Source organism: Amia ocellicauda, chromosome 6 (assembly GCF_036373705.1).
Source record: "Amia ocellicauda isolate fAmiCal2 chromosome 6, fAmiCal2.hap1, whole genome shotgun sequence".
Taxonomy (NCBI): Eukaryota; Metazoa; Chordata; class Actinopteri; order Amiiformes; family Amiidae; genus Amia; species Amia ocellicauda.
Genome location: NC_089855.1, coordinates 49,787,845 through 49,806,780, shown reverse-complemented (window position 1 = coordinate 49,806,780; position 18,936 = coordinate 49,787,845). Strand labels below are relative to the sequence as shown.

The 18,936-nt window shown below is 43.8% G+C and overlaps 4 non-coding genes across 4 annotated transcripts; 2 read left to right on the top strand and 2 right to left on the bottom strand.

The window, feature by feature from the left end:
- Positions 1-2,023: 2,023 nt before the first annotated feature.
- Positions 2,024-2,095, bottom strand: trnae-cuc (transfer RNA glutamic acid (anticodon CUC)). The gene has a single exon. It is a non-coding gene; the product is annotated as a tRNA-Glu (tRNA).
- Positions 2,096-2,229: 134 nt separating this feature from the next.
- On the top strand, positions 2,230-2,301 carry trnaq-cug (transfer RNA glutamine (anticodon CUG)). Its single transcript has one exon. It is a non-coding gene; the product is annotated as a tRNA-Gln (tRNA).
- Positions 2,302-5,547: 3,246 nt separating this feature from the next.
- trnae-cuc (transfer RNA glutamic acid (anticodon CUC)) lies at positions 5,548-5,619 on the bottom strand. Its single transcript has one exon. It is a non-coding gene; the product is annotated as a tRNA-Glu (tRNA).
- A 135-nt stretch (positions 5,620-5,754) lies between these two features.
- On the top strand, positions 5,755-5,826 carry trnaq-cug (transfer RNA glutamine (anticodon CUG)). Its single transcript has one exon. It is a non-coding gene; the product is annotated as a tRNA-Gln (tRNA).
- The last annotated feature ends 13,110 nt before the right edge of the window (positions 5,827-18,936 follow it).

Below are 18,936 nucleotides of genomic sequence, written 5' to 3'. Positions count from 1 at the left end.
AGCACTACACTAATTATACAAAAGGGAAAAACTAATTACAATTCAACTCTAGATCAACAAATCGAAGACAAATCACTTCCGTGACCAAATCAAAGACCATGGGATCACATATGATAACACAAATCGTTAAACAAAAAAGGTTATAAACACATTGACTACAATACCGGTTAGTAAGACGAAGGTGAGTCTCTCGTTAGTATTATTAGTCAGACATTAAATAACTACGCAGGTTAGTATTTATGTCAGGTAACTTCTCGTTATATATATATCAGTCTCATTCACGTTTAGGTGCCGAGAAAGATCCTATCATTACTTGTTACCACAATTTCCCTTAACTGATTATTATTCAATGATTAAGGATAGGCAAGGCCACCAATAATCTAATGTCTATTAACTTGTGTCAATTTCAGACTAAACAGTTAAACAGGAATGAGAAGATATTTCTCGGCGTTGACAGATTTTATTTCTAAAATTATCAACAAAACAGTTTAATACAACACACATTTATATTTAAGAAAACTAAATGATATTACACATTCTAGAGTTATGAATCACAGATTAACATTTCTAATTGATTTCTCAAATGTCATGAATCATGAACTCCAAACTGTTAAACTTATCTGAACTTCGTCGCAGAGAGGCCTCTCTGGCTTCGGGCTCAGATAACAGTACACGGCACGAGGTCCGTGTGGTTTGGAACAAAGGCAGTCTGGTTCGGCTTTGTCAAAGAACTTCCACTCTGTCGATACACCTGGAAGTTGGGGTTTCGCGAAAGTAGAGTCGTTTCCAAACAGATTTTCCACTGGCTTGAAGGCTCCAAGGTTGTGCACAAAATCTTCTTGGCAAGCAGGGTCTCTCACCGTACTTATTTGAAGACAAAGTCTTTGGGGAAAGCAGGGCCGTGTTTGTTCCAAGGGTCAAGTTTCTTAAGACTCAAATAGCTATTTAAATGACTGACACTTTCGTATACAGTCGACTTAGTCAATTGTCCAGCTGTAAAACTCCACTGATCAGGTGGGCACAGGCGGGCAGCGCAGTCTGTAAAGTTCTTTATTTAATAAAGTCCTTTAAAAGAATTCTTCGTACGGCTCAATCTCCTTCTCCCAGTTTAACTCTTCTGTTGCCGGCAAAGACTTAGTTGGTTTCTGGTTCCGGTTCTGGCAACAGAGCTACAGGTTGAGCTGTGGCAGCGAGTTACTGGTTCAGGTGAGAGAGAGCGAGAAAGACTGTCCGCTGTTCCTTATAGTCTGTCAGATCAAGAGGTGATTGGTTCTTGAGTTTTTGAGATTGGATTTCGGTTTCAGCCCCCAGTGTCCTATTGGGGGGGGCTTGATTTATGACTGATGTCAATCCATGCCATCTTTTGGAAATGCCGGTTGGCCTGGGTTCGTAGCTCTATGTCGGGATTTCGGCTCTCGTCCACTTCAAAGAGTTTTTATCACCTACAGGCCCCTTTCTCCAGACATCTCATAGCAGAATTCCAAACTATTTGGCCTCTTCTTGGTGCCATGCTCCCCAAAACTGTCACTTTGATGCAAACCAGTTCCAAGCGGATGAGCTAAGGGAATCTGATAACTTTGGGGGGGAGAGGTTTTCTTTAGATCAGTGCTTCAGCTCAGAGCCCAAATGCTCTTATCCAAATACACCCAACATAACGCTACAATGCTAAGCGAGCACTCTACCACGTGAGCTGATCCTCAGGGCTCTCGGTGAGGCCGACCCCCACTTCTTCAGTCTTTAAGTGGCACGTCGCGAGTAAGTCCTTTCCTGCGCTTCAGGCAAGCTTGCAGCCAACTGCGGACGACTTTCCTTCCTCGGTGGCAGCCATCGTGCCGCAATAGAAAAGGATTGTCATGAGCAAAACTTTCAAAGTGACCGAAAAGATCACGGCCCGTCGTGTGATGTGATTTACATGAGCTCCAGAAACGTTCATGGACATATGTATATAAGTAAGGATTTAATCACAGATAGAGAGAGAGAAAATGCACCACACAGGTCCTATGGGAAGAGCAACAGATCCACCTTCCCTGGCCGGAAATCGAACCCGGGCCGCGGCGGTGAGAGCGCCGAATCCTGACCACTAGACCACCAGGGACAGCTCCGGAAGTGACCCGCCACACGCAGCACTCTGGGCGCAACTTGGCTAAATATGGACTTGGCCGTGCAACAGATGAGACGTGTGCGTAGAGCAGAAACCTTCGTCACGGGCAAGAGGAGGGCAGCGGGCTTGGTCCCATGGAGTAATGGTTAGCACTCTGGACTCTGAATCCAGCGATCCGAGTTCAAGTCTCGGTGGGACCTGGGGCCCTTGGCAGGGGCAGCGGCGGTGAAGCTGTGGTCTCCCTGCGTGAGGGCCTGTGTCTGCGAATAAGGCCTATTTATGTTCCCTCTTGGGAGGCTTGGAGACGAATTGGCGAGAACTCCGGGTCGGCCTGGTGCGTTCATCTTCCTGGTGGTGACCGCGTGGCTTAACGTAGAAGAAGGTGCCTGTGTTGACAGATTACAGATAGATTATTTCCCTTCTTGGAAATCATCGTTAAAGCGAAAAGGAACTTTGTAAACCAGCTAGCTTGGAAGCAACCACGTCAGGGCATTCTTTCAGTGAGACCTCGGTTTTTTACAAGCACGAGTGAAGCTTTAAAAGAAAATGACATAGAATGTTTGCGGCCGTTCATCCAATCAAAAGGTGCAAGCCCGAGTCCGATTGCGGTCTGTCTTCCCTGGGGGCGGGGGGGATTGTGTTTTGTGAGATCCGGGGGAGAGGTGAGGTGGCTTTCTTTGGTGTATGCCAGAGGTCCGGTGAGAGGTTGTCTTTTACAACTGTCCCTCAGTCAATACCAAAAACAGTCCCTGCCAATCTGGGAAAGCCATTCAGTCCACAAACAGAGTTTTGACAAACATCCTGCGGGCTTTTTCTCCACCGTTTGATCCTTTTATCGTTGACAGGAATTTCTACAGGGTACGTCCCGAACAGGTGCCTCAATGGCTGTTTGCTAGCTCGATAAATCTAACTTGCTCGGTCTGCATACTATCTTTAATCTAAAACATCATACAGTCTCTTCGGTCTGACTTCGGATCGGAAGATTGAGGGTTGGAGTGCCTTTGCGGTCGTTCCTGGGGTTACGACGTCGAAGCGGCATTTCGGTCGTTTTTGGGGAACTTCGGAAGGGCCAGCCGGCGTGCTAATGCTGCAGCCGTCGCCGGCGCGTTGTGTCTGATAACCTTACGGCAAACAGGCAATGCCTTGCGCCTGTGTCTGCGGCAAGAAAAGTGAGCGACTCTCCCCCGAAACCGGGGCACGAGCGCCTGAGGCCTTGGAGAATGCGGGCATCGATCCCGCTGCCTCTCGCATGCTGTAGCGTAAGGTACACTTATACATTTCAATTAAAGAAGTGAATTTATAGTATCACCTTATCACGAATCCTGGAATCTTGTAGAACTCAATTTCTGTAATAATTGGACGCAGACACCAATTCCAAAGATATAAATTGTCAAATGTATTCAAAACAAAAACTAAATGTAGCACTACACTAATTATACAAAAGGGAAAAACTAATTACAATTCAACTCTAGATCAACAAATCGAAGACAAATCACTTCCGTGACCAAATCAAAGACCATGGGATCACATATGATAACACAAATCGTTAAACAAAAAAGGTTATAAACACATTGACTACAATACCGGTTAGTAAGACGAAGGTGAGTCTCTCGTTAGTATTATTAGTCAGACATTAAATAACTACGCAGGTTAGTATTTATGTCAGGTAACTTCTCGTTATATATATATATCAGTCTCATTCACGTTTAGGTGCCGAGAAAGATCCTATCATTACTTGTTACCACAATTTCCCTTAACTGATTATTATTCAATGATTAAGGATAGGCAAGGCCACCAATAATCTAATGTCTATTAACTTGTGTCAATTTCAGACTAAACAGTTAAACAGGAATGAGAAGATATTTCTCGGCGTTGACAGATTTTATTTCTAAAATTATCAACAAAACAGTTTAATACAACACACATTTATATTTAAGAAAACTAAATGATATTACACATTCTAGAGTTATGAATCACAGATTAACATTTCTAATTGATTTCTCAAATGTCATGAATCATGAACTCCTAACTGTTAAACTTATCTGAACTTCGTCGCAGAGAGGCCTCTCTGGCTTCGGGCTCAGATAACAGCACACGGCACGAGGTCCGTGTGGTTTGGAACAAAGGCAGTCTGGTTCGGCTTTGTCAAAGAACTTCCACTCAGTCGATACACCTGGAAGTTGGGGTTTCGCGAAAGTAGAGTCGTTTCCAAACAGATTTTCCACTGGTTTGAAGGCTCCAAGGTTGTGCACAAAATCTTCTTGGCAAGCAGGGTCTCTCACCGTACTTATTTGAAGACAAAGACTTTGGGGAAAGCAGGGCCGTGTTTGTTCCAAGGGTCAAGTTTCTTAAGACTCAAATAGCTATTTAAATGACTGACACTTTCGTATACAGTCGACTTAGTCAATTGTCCAGCTGTAAAACTCCACTGATCAGGTGGGCACAGGCGGGCAGCGCAGTCTGTAAAGTTCTTTATTTAATAAAGTCCTTTAAAAGAATTCTTCGTACGGCTCAATCTCCATCTCCCAGTTTAACTCTTCTGTTGCCGGCAAAGACTTAGTTGGTTTCTGGTTCCGGTTCTGGCAACAGAGCTACAGGTTGAGCTGTGGCAGCGAGTTACTGGTTCAGGTGAGAGATAGCGAGAAAGACTGTCCGCTGTTCCTTATAGTCTGTCAGATCAAGAGGTGATTGGTTCTTGAGTTTTTGAGATTGGATTTCGGTTTCAGCCCCCAGTGTCCTATTGGAGGGGGGCTTGATTTATGACTGATGTCAATCCATGCCATCTTTTGGAAATGCCGGTTGGCCTGGGTTCGTAGCTCTATGTCGGGATTTCGGCTCTCGTCCACTTCAAAGAGTTTTTATCACCTACAGGCCCCTTTCTCCAGACATCTCATAGCAGAATTCCAAACTATTTGGCCTCTTCTTGGTGCCATCCTCCCCAAAACTGTCACTTTGATGCAAACCAGTTCCAAGCTGATGAGCTAAGGGAATCTGATAACTTTGGGGGGGAGAGGTTTTCTTTAGATCAGTGCTTCAGCTCAGAGCCCAAATGCTCTTATCCAAATACACCCAACATAACGCTACAATGCTAAGCGAGCACTCTACCACGTGAGCTAATCCTCAGGGCTCTCGGTGAGGCCGACCCCCACTTCTTCAGTCTTTAAGTGGCACGTCGCGAGTAAGTCCTTTCCTGCGCTTCAGGCAAGCTTGCAGCCAACTGCGGACGACTTTCCTTCCTCGGTGGCAGCCATCGTGCCGCAATAGAAAAGGATTGTCATGAGCAAAACTTTCAAAGTGACCGAAAAGATCACGGCCCGTCGTGTGATGTGATTTACATGAGCTCCAGAAACGTTCATGGACATATGTATATGAGTAAGGATTTAATCACAGATAGAGAGAGAGAAAATGCACCACACAGGTCCTAGGGGAAGAGCAACAGATCCACTTTCCCTGACCGGGAATCGAACCCGGGCCGCGGCGGTGAGAGCGCCGAATCCTGACCACTAGACCACCAGGGACGGCTCCGGAAGTGACGCGCCACACGCAGCACTCTGGGCGCAACTTGGCTCACTCTGGACTTGGCCGTGCGACAGAGCGAGACGTGTGCGTAGAGCAGAAACCTTCGTCACGGGCAAGAGGTGGGCAGCGGGCTTGGTTCCATGGTGTAATGGTTAGCACTCTGGACTCTGAATCCAGCGATCCGAGTTCAAGTCTCGGTGGGACCTGGGGCCCTTGGCAGGGGCAGCGGCGGTGAAGCGGTGGACTCCCTGCGTGAGGGCCTGTGTCTGCGAATAAGGCCTGTTTATGTTCCCTCTTGGGAGGCTTGGAGACGAATTGGCGAAAACTCTGGGTCGGCCTGGTGCGTTCACCTTCCTGGTGGTGACCGCGTGGCTTAACGGAGAAGAAGGTGCCTGTGTTGACAGATTACAGATAGATTATTTCCCTTCTTGGAAATCATTGTTAAAGGAACTTTGTAAACCAGCTAGCTTGGAAGCAACCACGTCAGGGCATTCTTTCAGTGAGACCTCGGTTTTTTACAAGCACGAGTGAAGCTTTAAAAGAAAATGACATAGAATGTTTGCGGCCGTTCATCCAATCAAAAGGTGCAAGCCCGAGTCCGATTGCGGTCTGTCTTCCCTGGGGGCGGGGGGGATTGTGTTTTGTGAGATCCGGGGGAGAGGTGAGGTGGCTTTCTTTGGTGTATGCCAGAGGTCCGGTGAGAGGTTGTCTTTTACAACTGTCCCTCAGTCAATACCAAAAACAGTCCCTGCCAATCTGGGAAAGCCATTCAGTCCACAAACAGAGTTTTGACAAACATCCTGCGGGCTTTTTCTCCACCGTTTGATCCTTTTATCGTTGACAGGAATTTCTACAGGGTACGTCCCGAACAGGTGCCTCAATGGCTGTTTGCTAGCTCGATAAATCTAACTTGCTCGGTCTGCATACTATCTTTAATCTAAAACATCATACAGTCTCTTCGGTCTGACTTCGGATCGGAAGATTGAGGGTTGGAGTGCCTTTGCGGTCGTTCCTGGGGTTACGACGTCGAAGCGGCATCTCGGTCGTTTTTGGGGAACTTCGGAAGGGCCAGCCGGCGTGCTAATGCTGCAGCCGTCGCCGGCGCGTTGTGTCTGATAACCTTACGGCAAACAGGCAATGCCTTGCGCCTGTGTCTGCGGCAAGAAAAGTGAGCGACTCTCCCCCGAAACCGGGGCACGAGCGCCTGAGGCCTTGGAGAATGCGGGCATCGATCCCGCCGCCTCTCGCATGCTGTAGCGTAAGGTACATTTATACATTTCAATTAAAGAAGTGAATTTATAGTATCACCTTATCACGAATCCTGGAATCTTGTAGAACTCAATTTCTGTAATAATTGGACGCAGACACCAATTCCAAAGATATAAATTGTCAAATGTATTCAAAACAAAGACTAAATGTAGCACTACACTAATTATACAAAAGGGAAAAACTAATTACAATTCAACTCTAGATCAACAAATCGAAGACAAATCACTTCCGTGACCAAATCAAAGACCATGGGATCACATATGATAACACAAATCGTTAAACAAAAAAGGTTATAAACACATTGACTACAATACCGGTTAGTAAGACGAAGGTGAGTCTCTCGTTAGTATTATTAGTCAGACATTAAATAACTACGCAGGTTAGTATTTATGTCAGGTAACTTCTCGTTATATATATATCAGTCTCATTCACGTTTTGGTGCCGAGAAAGATCCTATCATTACTTGTTACCACAATTTCCCTTAACTGATTATTATTCAATGATTAAGGATAGGCAGGGCCACCAATAATCTTATGTCTATTAACTTGTGTCAATTTCAGACTAAACAGTTAAACAGGAATGAGAAGATATTTCTCGGCGTTGACAGATTTTATTTCTAAAATTATCAACAAAACAGTTTAATGCAACACACATTTATATTTAAGAAAACTAAATGATATTACACATTCTAGAGTTATGAATCACAGATTAACATTTCTAATTGATTTCTCAAATGTCATGAATCATGAACTCCAAACTGTTAAACTTATCTGAACTTCGTCGCAGAGAGGCCTCTCTGGCTTCGGGCTCAGATAACAGCACACGGCACGAGGTCCGTGTGGTTTGGAACAAAGGCAGTCCGGTTCGGCTTTGTCCAAGAACTTCCACTCAGTCGATACACCTGGAAGTTGGGGTTTCGCGAAAGTAGAGTCGTTTCCAAACAGATTTTCCACTGGTTTGAAGGCTCCAAGGTTGTGCACAAAATCTTCTTGGCAAGCAGGGTCTCTCACCGTACTTATTTGAAGACAAAGTCTTTGAGGAAAGCAGGGCCGTGTTTGTTCCAAGGGTCAAGTTTCTTAAGACTCAAATAGCTATTTAAATGACTGACACTTTCGTATACAGTCGACTTAGTCAATTGTCCAGCTGTTAAACTCCACTGATCAGGTGGGCACAGGCGGGCAGCGCAGTCTGTAAAGTTCTTTATTTAATAAAGTCCTTTAAAAGAATTCTTCGTACGGCTCAATCTCCTTCTCCCAGTTTAACTCTTCTGTTGCCGGCAAAGACTTAGTTGGTTTCTGGTTCCGGTTCTGGCTACAGAGCTACAGGTTGAGCTGTGGCAGCGAGTTACTGGTTCAGGTGAGAGAGAGCGAGAAACACTGTCCGCTGTTCCTTATAGTCTGTAAGATCAAGAGGTGATTGGTTCTTGAGTTTTTGAGATTGGATTTCGGTTTCAGCCCCCAGTGTCCTATTGGAGGGGGGCTTGATTTATGACTGATGTCAATCCATGCCATCTTTTGGAAATGCCGGTTGGCCTGGGTTCGTAGCTCTATGTCGGGATTTCGGCTCTCGTCCACTTCAAAGAGTTTTTATCACCTACAGGCCCCTTTCTCCAAACATCTCATAGCAGAATTCCAAACTATTTGGCCTCTTCTTGGTGCCATCCTCCCCAAAACTGTCACTTTGATGCAAACCAGTTCCAAGCTGATGAGCTAAGGGAATCTGATAACTTTGGGGGGGAGAGGTTTTCTTTAGATCAGTGCTTCAGCTCAGAGCCCAAATGCTCTTATCCAAATACACCCAACATAACGCTACAATGCTAAGCGAGCGCTCTACCACGTGAGCTAATCCTCAGGGCTCTCGGTGAGGCCGACCCCCACTTCTTCAGTCTTTAAGTGGCACGTCGCGAGTAAGTCCTTTCCTGCGCTTCAGGCAAGCTTGCAACCAACTGCGGACGACTTTCCTTCCTCGGTGGCAGCCATCGTGCCGCAATAGAAAAGGATTGTCATGAGCAAAACTTTCAAAGTGACCGAAAAGATCACGGCCCGTCGTGTGATGTGATGTACATGAGCTCCAGAAACGTTCATGGACATATGTATATAAGTAAGGATTTAATCACAGATAGAGAGAGAGAAAATGCACCACACAGGAGTAGATAGTAGGGTTTTTTGGGCGCGGCCTATTTTGTTATGACGTATGCCCTAAGCTTATTAATATTCCTACGTCATTATTGGGGGGCGTGATTTTAGAGTTATTTCCTTAATTATTCCTACGTCATATCCGTCAGAAAGTGTACACCCCTAAAACCCTGAACAACAAGGCCACCCATAATCGGTTGTTCTTGTTGTTCTTGTTGGTCAACTGTAGAGTGTGAATGGGTCGGGTCTTCCTGTAGTGGTTGGGGGTCTTTTTTAAATATACATGTAAGGGGCCCAGGTCTTAACAATGCCATTTTGAATAGTGCGTTTATCATATTCACACTGTCTCTGTCTCTGTCTCTGTCTGTCTCTCTCTCTCTGTCTCTCTCGCCCAAGCATTTTATAAGATCAACAAGTTCTGTTGTCTGTAATGGTCCCAGGTCTTAACAATGCCATTTTGAATAGTGCGTTTATCATATTCACACTGGCTCTGTCTCTGTCTGTCTCTATATCTCTCTCTCTCGCCCAATCATTTTATAAGATCAACAAGTTCTGTTGTCTGTAATGGTCACAGGTCCTAACAATTCCTGTTTTGCATAGGGTACTTATGTTAACCCCAATGTATATGGCTCTGTCTCTCCCCTCAAATTTAATTAAAAATAAAATTTAAAAAAAGAGAGTGTGTGTGTGTGTGGGTGTTTGTCGGTATAGGTTAATTGTTTTTGTAAAAAAAAAAAAAAAAAAAAAAAAGCTGTGGTTATATTTTATCTCACACATAATGTGTTCATTCGTTTTACTTAAATACATTCTAGGGTCTTAAAGCTCATAAGAGTTAGACTTAAGATAAGGATATGTTTTTAAGGTATTTTAGCAGGCTCAATCCCTGATGATAAGGAATCATTTAAAAAATAAAAACAACTGATCACTCAATGCTAAATAGATCACAACACTCAAGGCTAAATCACTCACACCACGGGGGACGGGGGTGGGCTCAGACAAACGTAGGCATGGCGTGTGGTCTCAAAACATTCAGAATACTTTTAAACTATATAATCTATAAGCTTTGTAAAATAAACCCAAATATCTCTTTTGTGGGGATAAACGCTGTTCTGAGTAGTTTGTGACTTGTTTAATACCAAACAAAGCATCGCTATTAAAAAAAAAAAAAAATCACTGGAAAAGCGCTACTTATTTTAGATCTTTATAGTTATTTTCTTGGCTCAGGTTGTTTTTTAGCGCGTATAAAGGCCTGAAATATTCTTAGTGTTTATTGACTATAGGTCTTGATGCTTAAAAATGTTTTTTTGAGAGACCAAAAGGTTCTAATAAAAGTTTAGAGTAGAGAGGAGAGAGATCGTCGCCATCTTGGTTTCTATTTGAAATTGATGCAGGGTCATTTTATTGGTTGGTTTTGATATGTTAATTGGTAACAGGACGGCACAAAGGCCAGCCCAGAGCAATGCCTTACAAGCAGATCCGGCATCCGGCCATCAGTATAAGTATGAAGGTCTGGTCTTCAGCTCGACAGACTCATACTGACCTTTCGATTTAAGCCTAAAGATCAACAATGTCCGGAAACAACATCAACGACTTCGATTTAAACGAGTTTTTAGGTAAGTCTTCAGATTATTTTCATTAACTCAGAGCGGGTTGTGGGCATGTATTGTAAATAAGGTTATAACATCTGTTTTAAGTTCTGTAAAATTATTTTTCAGCCAGTCAACAGGAGTTAATTCCCAACGCTGAGGAGATCATCTGGAACAACGACGGTAAGATTTTTGTGTTTGCGCTCAAGGGTTCTTATGTATGGGTGTGTGGTTGTGTTTTGAAGCGGCTCATTAGAGTTATGAAAACGTTTTAATATATATTAATGGCGGTCTCTTTAATTACACAGAAACTATCGAAAGGCCTGTGATTAATGTCTCCGAGGATCAACCAAGAGAAGTGGTTGTCCCTAGACAGGCTGTCTGCCGACCGGGTAAGAACTAAACCCCTGTTTGTTTGTATAACGTTTCTGTAAGATGTTTGAGGCCCGTCTTGTTAATTTAAAAAAATATCCTTTCTAACAGTATTAAGAAACGTGGTTCGAGACAACGAAAGGCCTTCCACAGCGAGGGCTTGTTTAGTTTTACCTTCGAGAACCGTAACCTTTCAAGAATCTGAAAGGCCGTCAGCCCCTGTATCTGATAGCGGTGAGTATATATCTGCCGCTTGTAAGAGGTTAAAGCTTTTTATAAAGCGGGGTGGTTAAAGGTTAAACATGTCTCTTACCTTCACAGAAGTGCAAAAAGCTAAACCAGCTGAAAAACATAAGAAACGAATATTCTTTGGAGGTAAGTAAGATCTTTCAAACTTTAATGTTTTTAAAAGGGTTTTGTTTGCCCGTTGAGGGCTAATATTTAAGCGAGGGGTGCCCATTTCCTGTAGGTCTTGGGGGTTCTGGGAAAGATCTTTAGAAGTCCGGACAGGTCTAGGCTTGTTTCTGGGGCATGTGTTTAGAAATGACCGATTGCCCGACCGTCTGGTTAGGAAGTAAAGCTGTCCGAAAGGTTTTAGTAAGTTGTTTGGCTTATCTCCCGCAATTATACTTCTGTTTTAAAGTGGCTGTAGGAAAAGGCTTGAAGGTGTTCATTGTATTTAATATTTAAACAGATCGTGAAAACGTTTGTGAAACAGGAAGTCCCGGGATCAGGAAGCGTTTACACTTGGAAGGTTCGTTTAAAAATGAAATGTGGTGTGTGTGTGTATAAAAAGTGTTTTATTAACAATATTACATTTAAGAAACAGTTTATTTACAGAGGCTTCTCTGTTTTACATTTATTATCAAGTCCTAATAAATATATTGTCTGTAAATAATAAGGCGTTGTAGTGAATGTCTAAGCCTATTTTCAAAGGTCTAAAAAAGCTAAAGGTTTTGAAGGTCCTGGACATGTTGTTTTAAGTTTGATTTCTGTCGCCGTTTAAAGATGTAAATGTAATGTATATTTTTATTCTTCCCAAGACTCTTGGGATAGTCATTCTGTGGATGAGCTATTGAGGACAATTACCCCGTCTAAGTGGGATCAAACATCTTCCCCGGAGAGATCACCGAGAGGATCCCCCACGGTGGTCTTGGAGATCCCCCAACATCTACTCAGGCCACAGCCTTCTGGGGGTAATTCAACAATCCAGATTCAGCCCGCCGCATTGTCGGGCGGAACAAATACAGGCAACCAACAACCTCAGGGGTCGCCGTCAGTCAGGGTTGACACACCACCCAACGACGGACTGGTTTCAACATCGTCCCCCCAGCCCCGTTTCTTGGCTACAGAAACGCTGAACAGTACACCGCGATTGGCCAGGGTGTCACCGCAAAGGCCTTCTTGGTCTCCGTCCGTGAGTATACGCTCGCTCCCTGCCTCCTTCGACCGAGATTTACCGGAGCGACCATCCTTTGCAGCTGAGCCAGGACACCATCCCCCGGAGCTACTTCCTGAAGGTCGGCATGAGTTGCTACATACCTTGTTACTAAATCAAAGACTTGTGTTAGTGGGGCAAAACCTTGTGATAGAGAGCCAAAACACCCTTATTAATACCCTTACTAACGAATTGTACCGTATTTAATGTTTTAATAGATACAAAACGCCTTACTATTGTGGGTTGTTGGAAAAATAAAAAATAAAAAAAATGTCCGGACTTGGTAAAAGAACTCACAAACTAAAGGATTATGAACAAGTTAGGGCCCCAAAAAGACCTTCCCGAGAGAACACCCTCGGCCCTGTTGTGAACTCCTCTGATGTCCCAATGAACCAGGAACTATTACAAATGATAAATGATTTAAATAACCCCCAATCACCACCGATAGAATGTGAATTACCAGACTTACCGTGAACCCCGACCTGTTACAGATGGTCAATGATCTAAATAACCACCTCCCAACGGTAGCGCTTATAGAGGTTCAACCCCTAGTTCACCCCGATTTGTTTGAAATGGTGGAGGCTTTGGAGACGCTACCCCGACCAAATTCTGCCCCTATTATAAATGATTTGAGACAATTAGAACACAGTACGGCGGCAGAAGCAGCCGTCACTATAGAGGAGGGTCTTGACATTAACCGGGTGGATATCTTTGAAGGACTTTTACAGGCTTTAAATGAGCCTCCTCAAAAAGGGGGTTTTGTAGATGTCAGCGGTGGGGGTGTTCGGAATGTGGAGGGTTCTGAGACTGATAAGGCTGTGGATGACATGCTCTGTGAGAATGTAGGGGTTGAAGGCTTTGTTCAAAATGATGATGTGTCCAAAAGTACCAGTGATCCCGTGATTATAGATAGACCGGCCTATAACAATTTTGAAATGATTCAGCGTTTTAATTTTGCAGAACTTTTAAATTGTGACAATTATGCAGAAATATTTGTCAACATACACGAGGCCTTGCAAAACATGCTTGAACAGGTTGCTGAAAGGGTCAGACCTCGAGATGTTGTACAGTTAGAACTCAGAGGGGATGATTTGTTTAGCAACCTATCTGTAATGCTGAGTGGAGATAATTTAGATGTTGATGAATTTCTGGCTAAAATCGAAGCGTTATTGCAAAGTAACGCATCCATCTTAGCTGATGAAAGTCTGTCTCTGGTAATGAATGTGGTTCCTAACCCTGAGGGTGGGGCGCTTAGAAGACTGTCGAAATGCTTGAAGAACGACATAATTAGGAACAAGCTCAGGCAATTAGTGGTGAGTTCCAATGGGGACAATAAGCTCTGTTTTGCTTACAGTTTAATAAAACTACTCACCCCCGACATGCCTGAACCCCAAGCTATGCAAGAGGCTTTAATGCTTCATCAGAGGGCCGGCTTAAACTCTCAACAGATGGTTGCCTTTTCAGACATTGCCATGTTTGAGGAGTTGTTGTCTTTAAAAATTGTTGTGTGGTACCGTTGTGAGGTAAAGGAAGTATTTGTGAAATTTCAGACACATCCTGAAACCCATACACAGACACTGTTTCTCTTCCTAAGTGATAGTCATTACTTTGGAATAAAGAGTTTGACGGCTTTTTTGGGTTGTTCGTATGTTTGTCATTGGTGTTATAAGGCCTTCAATGATAAGCTTAAGCACCGCTGTGACGGTTACTGTAACGTCTGTTTCAATCCGCAATGTCGTAAGGGTTTGGCCCCTACCATCCGATGTAAAGATTGCTTAAGGATTTGTCTCTCCGCGTTCTGTTTTTCCGAACATAAGGTGCAGAGGGCCGCTGCTGAGGGGGTTAAAAAACGGAGTTATTGTGATCAAACTAAATATTGCCCGCAGTGTTGCCTCCAGTACCGTTTTCATGAGGTTAAACCACACAAATGTCTGGAACCGAGATGTAGGATCTGTAATGCGGATTTAACCCCGGCGTCTGAACACCAGTGCTTTATTCAGCCGGTTAAAAAGGAGCCGCCGCACAACCGGTATGTCTTTTTTGATTTTGAATGCCGGCAAGAAAACGGGGTCCATGTTGCTAATTATATACACTGTATTGACATGTTGGATTGTGAGTGGTCAGCTAGCGGTGAGAGTTGTGTCAGGGATTTCTTTACGCGGTATCGCGGTCCAAAATACCTCAATTACACATTTATTGCCCACAATGCTAAGGGTTATGATTCTTACATATTGATGAAGTATCTGGTGGAAAATGGGGTGACCCCAAAAATAATAGCTCAGGGTAGCAAGATCATGTGTTTCACCGACGAGGCTTTCAACCAACGTTACATAGACTCGTTAAATTTCCTCCCCATGAAATTGAGCGCTTTGCCTAAAGCTCTGGGTTTTGAGGCTCAGAAGAAAGGTTGGTTCTGCCATTTTTTTAATACTAAGGACACTCAAAATTATCGAGGGTCCTACCCGCCCGCCTCTTATTATGGGGTTGATACTATGATGTCTCATGAGAGGGAGGAATTCTTTAAATGGTACAATACGGTTAAGGGGGGTGTTTTTGATTTCCAAGAAGAGATGGCCGCTTATTGTAAAAATGATGTGGTGATCCTTAAAGAAGCCTGTTTGCGTTTCCGCACCGAGGTTATCAACACGTCGGGTCTCGACCCTTTGCAAAGTGTGACCATAGCGTCTCTCTGCATGAAAAAGTATCGATCCAATTTCTTGCAGAAAAACACTATAGCGGACACCACTTCTGACAACTATCGTGCTAGACAAAAGAACTTTTCGACTGTCTCCATACAGTGGCTGGAATATCTGAGTGCCCGGGATAACATCTTCATCAGACATGCTTTAAATCAAGGGGAAGTCAAAATGGGTCCTTACTACTTAGACGGTTTTAGCGACGTGTCCGGGCGGCGTACCGCTTATGAGTTTGCTGGTTGTATTTACCATGGCTGTCCTCAGTGCTTCGACCCAAACACCTTTAACCCCGTAACACAAAAACTCTGCGGTGATATGTACTATGATTTCCAGGAACGAATTGAAACTTTAAATAACACCTATGGTTTGAATGTACTGGTGATTTGGGAACACGCGTGGACGACCCTGAAGCAACAGGATGTGGGGGTACAACGGTTTATGGAAACCTTGGACTTTCCTGAACGTCTAGAGCCCAGGGATGCGTTATTTGGGGGTCGTACCAACGCCCTCTGTTTACATTATGAGGTAAAGGAGGGTGAGAGAGTAGATTACTATGATTTCACCAGTCTGTACCCTTATGTCAACAAGACCAAAATGTACCCGGTGGGGCATCCAACCATTGTTTATCGTGACTTTCTCGAAATCGGACAGTACTTTGGTTTGATCAAAGTCACCATGTACCCTCCTCGTGAGCTGTTCCTACCCGTGTTGCCTTACAGGTGTTCGGGAAAATTGATGTTCCCTCTGTGTAGAACGTGTGTGGAAACTGAAAATCAAAATACCTCTTGTCTGCACAGTGATGACGAGAGAGCGCTGACGGGTGTCTGGTGTAGCATTGAGCTTGACAAGGCGGTGGAGAAAGGTTACAGAGTCGGTAAGGTGTATGAGGTTTGGCATTTTTCTGAAAAATCTGATACTCTTTTTGCTGAGTACATTATGACCCATCTGAAAGGGAAACAGGAGGCATCGGGCTATCCCTCATGGTGTGTTGACTCCGCTGCCAAAGAGCGGTACGTTCAGCAATATTTTGAAAAGGAAGGGATCCGTCTAGAGCCGGGGAACATAACTGTAAACCCCGCCAAGAGACAAATGTCCAAACTGATTTTAAACAGTCTGTGGGGTAAGTTTGGGGAAAGAAATAACCGTCTAAACACAACCTTGATTAAAACCCCTGAACAGTTTATAGAATTTATCTTTTCCAAACAACATGCAGTATCACACTTTCAATTCTTAAATGACCACGTGGCACAGGTCCAGTGGAGGGCCCCTAAAGATTTCCCCACCAAACAGGGAAACGTTAATGTTTTCATAGCGGTTTTTACCACGGCTTACGCCCGGCTTGAACTGTACAACTTAATGGATCAGCTGCAGGAACGCACGCTCTATCATGATACTGACTCTGTAATCTTTGTCACCAGGCCAGGGGATTGGGTCCCTCCCCTCGGGGACTACCTTGGGGAGTTAACGAGCGAGCTAGATCCTCAGGACCACATAGTGGAGTTTGTTTCAGGGGGTCCTAAGACTTACGCATACAGAACGGCTGCGGGTAAGACCTGTATGAAAGTTAAGGGTTTCACTCTGAACCATTGTAACAACAAGCTCATTAACATCAAGTCTCTGACGACCCTGGTACAAAGTTTTGTAACCGAGAAAGACGCGCCTCCTCGCGAGATTATTACAGCCGGAAATCAGATCTATCACAATAAAAAGGGGTACACATTGGAAAATAGATCACTAAACAAACGGTTCAGGGTGGTGTACAATAAAAGAGTGTTGAAGACTGATTATACCACTCTGCCTTATGGATATTAGCAGTGGTTTTGATAACAGACTTCAACACCCTTTCTCCTGTATTATAGCCGGTCCCTCCAATTCGGGTAAGAGCTATCTTATAAAGAACATCATAGAAGATGTGGACGCAACCGTGTCCCAAGCTCTTGACAACATAGTGTGGTGTTACTCTTGCTGGCAACCTCTCTACGATGATTTGGCATCAAAAAAAAATAATCTGAAATTTGTGCAAGGTCTCCCCGCCTCGTTGTGTGACGATGACCTGTTCCCGCCCGGACAAACTAATCTAGTGATCCTTGATGACCTGATGGAGCAGGCCGGTGACAACAGTGAAGTGGAAAAAGCTTTCACAAAGTACACTCATCATAGGAATTTAAGTATTATTTATTTAGTTCAAAATCTATTTTTTCAAGGTAAAAAAAGCCGCACTATTAATTTAAATGCCAATTATATAATTCTTTTTAAAAACCCCAGAGATAAACTACAGGTCACCGTCTTGGCTCGTCAAATGTACCCTAACCAGACCAAATTCTTTTTGGAGGCATTTGAGGATGCCACCAAAAAACCCTACGGGTACTTGATTGTGGACTTAAAAGCACAAACCCCAGAAGACTTTCGCCTCAGAACAGGTTTGTGCCCGCCCGATTGGCCGGCAGTGTATGTGCTAAAGAAAAGGAAATAAATAAGAATGTCTGTTCGGATTAAAAGAAATCTGCCGCTTTTGCAAATGTTATTTGAGGGGAGCCCGCACCATAGGAAAGCTGTGCTGGCAGGGGCCCCCTCGGATTTGATCGAGACCCTGTGTGAAATAGCTTTTAACATCTTACGCGGTAATATACCCCTAACCCCTTCTCAACATTCTAAACTCAAAAAACAAAAAGCGGTTATCAAGATCATCGCTAATAAGAAGTATTCTATTAAAAGAAAAAGAAAGAAGATTAATCAAACCGGAGGTTTTATAGGACCGCTGTTGAGCATAGCCGTGCCTTTCCTAACCAGTCTTCTAGCTTCCAGAGTGGGTTAATAATGGAATATGCTCAGAAAATGTTTTTGATCCCTCAGGAGCAGCTTGAGAAACTGAGAAAAAATGTTGTCGGGCCAGAGCCCATTAGACAAACGGCCGAAAACAACCTGGACTCTGAAATGAAAGCTATACTGGCCAGGGCCGATTTAAATCAGTATTCCAAAGCCCAGATGTATAGCAACACGTTACAGCGCTACCTCCGTCTGGTTAGACAGGGTGAAAAAGATCAAAACATTTTAACTTTAACCATGGCCTCTCAAGAAAATGGTTCTGGGACTGATGCGGGGGGTACGGTTGATAAAGATGTTGCGGTGCCCGAACCTGTTGAGAGTTCAGAGGGAGATGTTGTAACGGATGTTTTGAGAAACATGCCGGCCAGAAGCAAAAGACATGCAGAATATATTCTGCACAAAATGGTTCAGAAACCGCGGGTAACGACTTGGAATGAACAGGGTGAATTTGTTTTTAAAGGACAACTGATCAAAGGTTCACACATGTTTGATTTGTTGAAGAGTGTCACTAGCACTAATAAGGTACCCGATAGTCGCCGACCTGTAGGCTGGAATGCTTTCCTACAGGCGATGGCCTGTCTGAACATGCCCCAATCAACAGTCCCTAACCAGGAAACGCGACAAAAAATCCGTCTGTGTAAAGAGGTGGTGACTGATCTGACGCCGATATCTCATTACTCTGACCGTGTTGAGCAACCCTCCTCAGGATCTATCCATCGTTGGGAAGCTTATTAATCTCATGTTTTTATTTGTCTCCCCTGTAAATAAGGAACCGACAAACAATTTTTTTATTTTTTATTTTTATTTTCAAATGTTGTACATTTATTTATAACATAACCCTGCTTTGTATAAGATTTGTGTTGAATAAAAACAAAACTAATGATTCAAAGGCTGTTTTCATTATTTTTTCACTTTAACACGCATGACATCTTTTAAAATCCTCACAAGAACACCCCATCTGTATACATGGCTGGCTAGGGTCGTAAGTAATTGT